Source organism: Ornithodoros turicata, chromosome 10 (genome assembly GCF_037126465.1).
Source record: "Ornithodoros turicata isolate Travis chromosome 10, ASM3712646v1, whole genome shotgun sequence".
NCBI lineage: Eukaryota > Metazoa > Arthropoda > Arachnida > Ixodida > Argasidae > Ornithodoros > Ornithodoros turicata.
The window spans coordinates 2,636,644-2,642,094 of record NC_088210.1 but is presented as its reverse complement, the minus strand read 5'-3'; positions in this window follow the sequence as shown (position 1 = coordinate 2,642,094).

Sequence of the window (5,451 nt, the reverse complement as noted above, 5' to 3'; positions counted from 1 at the left end):
TCTTAGAAGACGCGTCTTTCTTTCATCCCCAATGTGAGAGGGAGAAAGAGCACACTATCGCCTCTCGCGTCCTGGAAAAAGGTTAAAAGGAAACAGAAAATGCAACCCAAGATAAGGCCAGTTCCGATAGAGTCACCCGATACATTTGTTTTTGTTTTGTTTTCGCAAGTTAAAGCTCATCTTCGACGCATGAGGTGGCACTGTGCTCCTTCCCCCTCTCCCGTTGGGGATGAAGGAAATACGCGTCTTCTAAGAAGCGCAATGAGCAAAAAAAAAAAAAAAAGAATGAAATGGCGTTCCTTCACGAATTTTTTGCGGGCGATCTATCGAACGAATTTTTGTTCTGAAAACGGCTACGATATCAGGTGACCGAAAGGAACATATGTTCTCATTGGGACAACTTTATAGCTTTTACAATTAAAAAGTTAATTAATGAAAGTTAATTAAGACATTGCCTTTGGGCTTTGCTAATGCCCTGCTAGGGAGTGCCCTTCAGCATATGCTATATTGCTATTGATTTCATCTTGGAAAAAGTGTTATATATACTTTTAAAAAATCTGTTCACACTTAGCGTGGACACCCTGTATGTATATAATAAAACATGGCCAGTGTGATTCATTAAAGGTACTGTAAAGCAGCAGGCAAGCTGTTAATATTGGCAGCAGCATTTCAAAGCTTATTCCGAAAGAAACCCGCACTGCGAACGATCAACGCTTGGTCATCGTCGGGCACCTCTATCGGCTAAGTCATGGGCTAAGCAGACGGCTTCATGAACTGCCTTTGAAAAGTTTTTGTCGATCGAGATAGTTCCAGGCATATATTCCCTCAAAATCCAAGAACACTGGTACAGCTCGAAGCAGAGTTAACTTGGACGCGCCTCCGACCTGCGGAGCGGAAAGAGAGTCGCCCTAGGTGGGCATTTTCCTGCGGCCTCACTCATCTTCACGTCACGAAGCACAGACTTTATTGGCCTCACTCACCCTCTCCAGTAACTAAACCTCAGTCGCCCTCACCCTCAAATTGCATTTTAAATTTTGGCATCACAAACCTCACCTCGGGGCATCGAGATCCCGAGAGGCCTCACCATCCTCATCCTGACATGCCTTCACCTCATGCGGCTATTCACAACCCTTATGCCCGCACATATCTTCTCCTCCTCACCTCATGAGGGGCCTCATGCCCTGACAGCGCGTCATGTACTTTCGCCTCGTGAGGACCCACATGGCCTCATGAGTCCTCATCCTCACGTGCCCTCACCTCATGAGGACCCTCATGGCCTCACGACCCCTCATCCTCACAAGCTTTTTGTTTCTAATAGCCTTTTGTTTGTAACTAATAGTTTGTAACTAATGGCCTCATGGGCTGACGTGTCTTGGTGTCACTAGGAGGCACATGAGCCTCAAAAGAACTTTCCGTCATGTTGACATGAGACGTCGGCGTTGAACTACTGCGCCTGTAGTTGGTACTAACGATACTGCGCGGCATTAAACTGTTTGTAGGGTTTCGTGTTGTGCTTGGATAAATTTGGTGACAGTTGTTACTGTCACAGTGAGGTTTAACGTTAGCATCAGAAAATGGGAGCCCGAACACATCACCTCATCCGTCAGGCCCCTCACGAAAGGCCCTCACGGCCTCATTCGTGATATTCCTCACGGAAGGCCTCAGGGCCTCATCTGTGAGGTTCCTCACGAAAGGCTTCACAACCTACCTCATCTGTGAGGTTCCTCACGAAAGGCGTCACGGCCTCCTCCGTGAGGTTACTCACACAGGGACTCACGGACTCATTCGTGAGGCTCCTCACGGATGAGGCCGTACCCTCACATAGATGACCTCACCACGACAGGCTTCATGAGACCGTCACGGAGGGCCTATGAAGCCTGCATAGGGTCACTATGCAGGGTACGACACGCAGGACTGACCAGAATTTTATTAGATATTCGCGATATGAAAAGTCGTGGAAGAACAGTTGCCGACGGTGCCCACTCAGAGTTGGTGATGTAGCGGGAGTTAGTGCAGCCGTTAATTAACTTTCAATTAACCTCATAATCAGAGAAAATAGGTTGACCGCGCAATTGCAAAGTCGCAGAGCACAGCGCGTAGGAGTATAGTCCACTAGAATCGAAACCGCTGTGCTTTTCTGTGCCCTAGTGACGCACACGCGCACACATAAGTGGGATGATGATGTGGTAGATCATTCCCCGCCATTATGGCGGTACACTGCCTCATTGCACTTGTGGAAGGGATGAGAAAGTGATGATGATGGAAAGGCGTCCTATTAGAGCTCGTCCATTAGTCAGCACCAGCTCGTATGCCTTGCATCAGATGTGAGGGGTCCCACCATGACCCGAGAATTTTGGCGAACTGAGACCTGATACCTGAGACGAGGTAACGGCAATCCTTCCTCCTCCCCCAGACAAGATGATGGGGACACGCCAGGGGTGCACTTGTGCGCGCCCGCAGCCAGTTTCCCCATTATCTTGTCCCGGGGGCATTGCCGTTACCTCGTCTCAGGCCACACTGGCCCATGATGCAGCTCAATGGCAACGTGACATCACCACCCACTCTCTACTTTACTCCGGTTAACCCCACATTGTCCCTTACTCTCCCCCGCCGAATGTCGCGTTCCTTTACCACAGTCTTCCACCGCATGAGACTTAATGTGGTTTTTACACCGGCTTTCAAACACCTCCTCGGTGTCGGTGCGTCCAACCTCTGTTCCATGTCTGGTATGCCCGGTGACCTCCATCACGTCCTCCTGGTCTGCGGACAGTACGATCGCGAGCGCGCCTTCACGGAAACTGCTCTCCACCGCGTCGACCAACTCGGGTTAGACTTAGCCAGAATTCTCGAACCATGGTCGGACCCCTCACATCTGATGCAAGGCCAACGAGCTGTTGCTGAGTTCCTCTCCAGCACTGGACTGATTGACGAACTCTAATAGGACACATTTCCATCGTCATCACTTTCTCATCCCTTCCACAAGCGCAATGACAGTGTACCGCCATAACGGCGGAGAATGACCCACCACATCATCATCCCATTTACGTATGTGTGTGTGTCTCCCCTAGTGAAAAATATGCCAAAGTGCGCTATTTTCGCTCGTTGCGCGAGTTCTGTGAGCGCTTTTTCATATAGCTCTCTTTTCTCAAGTGAAGTCGTGCTATTCCTCAAAGCAAGGGGCACCCAGCTGCCGTTGTTTCCCCATCCATCAGTACCGTTATTTTTGTTTCGTTAGAACCTGGTAAAACGTGCACACATATCGAGTAGCGGAATCGGTGATTTTATTTTTGCTGTCTGTGTGGTTTTTCAAAGTTCAAGATTATGAGTTTTATTGCCTGACAATTATCCGATGAAATCGCGAGCTGTCTTGTGTGTGGGGGGGGGGGGGGGTAGCACATCAAACCAGATAGTACTATGATGGTAGTGCAGATTGGCGGCATCACCATTCCCCCTCACACTCATTCCTGGGGACAAAGCGGTGTGCTACATGCTTCGAGGAACAGCCTGATGTCATATGAGAAAGGGTGAGATGGGGAGAGGAGAAAGTGGCCGCAAAACCCGCGTAGCTCGAATATGTTGTATTTTCGCACATTTTTTACTAGAGCTCAGAAAAGAGCTGCGGTTTCGATCTGTGAGGGGTAGACTTCTCAGGGCTGTGCTCTACAACTTTGCAATTACGCGGACAACCTATGTTCACTAATCATGAAGACTAATTATGAAAGTTGATGAGCGGCTGCGCTAATTACTGGTACACCACTTTTGAGTAGGTATTTCAAATAGAGACTGTTCTTCTGGGCAGAAGAAGAATACCAGAGAACAGTCTCTCTTCGAAATATTGGCGGCCCTCGTCCTGAGACAATTCCTTTCATAAATACTCACGATGCTTTTTTAGGTGTCCTTTGTTTTCGCAAGTTATGTGCAGTATGACACTGAAAAAATGGCTAGGAAGCAAGCGAGCTGGTGAAGATGATGCATAATGTAAAAAAAACCCCGAGACTAGGGAACACGAAGGGACAGACACAACACGAAGTCTTGTGAGTCTTGGTGTTGTGTCTGTCCCTTCTTGTTCGCTAGTCTCGGGGTTTTTACATTATGCGTTATGTGCCGTGTTTGGTGGCACCAGTATACTAGAAATATGTTTGAAGACAGACGAAAAGCCGGGAGAGGTCACGACGAAAAAAGATGAAACACCGGCTTGACACAACAGGAAACAGAATTTACTTCTAACGTTTCAATGTCTATGCGGGCGTCCTCTTCAGGTGTCGTGGGGAACGAGCAGGCCGACAGCGCCGCAGAAGCAGCACTCTCTTCTCGGAAACGGACCAGTATTGTTCTGCTGAGAGAGATCGCCGTTTCATTCACGCCAGTAGCCACATTGATTGGTATCGGGTGTCTCGAAACCTATTATATCCAGCACTGGTGGGCTTTAGAAGAGCGGGCTTCGAAGTGGACTTTGTGTTAAATGTCGTAACCCATCTAGGACAGGCTAGCAGACTTTAGACGTCAAGCAAGCGTATGGCACAATGAGCCACAGCATATGGGTTGTTTTCAGCGGACGTTACGGGAAGAGCTGTAAGGTGGATAGCTGACAATTTATGTGATAGTCGGTGCACATGCAGACCTCAGATGGAGTACCATCACCGTACAACAGTAGATAGCCAATAGGGTAGTGTTCTTATAGCTCACTCCTCTCCAGCATGGTCATGCATGGCTGCTTTACCAGGCCTCCTTGCACGGAATGTGTGCATAAGCTTGTGCGCTGATGACATATCAGTATGGCCATCCAGAAGACAGTGGCCAGTGTTACAGAACGCCCTCTATTGATGTCATAAATACATTTCTTGCCCGCATGCACATGCATAGATATATCATATGCGGAGATTGTATAGTTGTCTTTCACTCGTTGACATCTGCAACATCTGAAGAACGTCCAGCTCTACATAACCGGGCACTTGGTGCGCCGCCTAACACATCGGATATGCCCTCGACTGCAGTGTGTCGAGAGCAGGAGTGAGGACACATATAAGACAGGGCGCTGCTCCGACTCAATGTCCTACGATACCCCGACTTACACACTTTCTGACTTACCCTCATACGTCAAGTGATGGCACATACTATTCCTATTTTAAACAACACGTACGTCATAACAGACATTGGAAACGATAGCAAAGAGTGGTACAAAAGCCGGGACATGAAAAGCAACTGCGACAAGACTATTATGTCGGTACTGAATAAGAAACCACCTCCCAAGTATGAGTACAAGGTATCTATAGCAGCCCCTCAAAGCCGCCGAAAAACGTAAAATACTTGGGCGTCACTATGACAAAGAAAACACGAATTGGAGGAAGAACATCGGTGTGTGGGCAGCTGCCTTATACGGAAACTAGTTTGTTTGGGATGCGGCCTGAGGCACGCGACAAGGGAAACAAAACTATGACTGCGCATAAGACC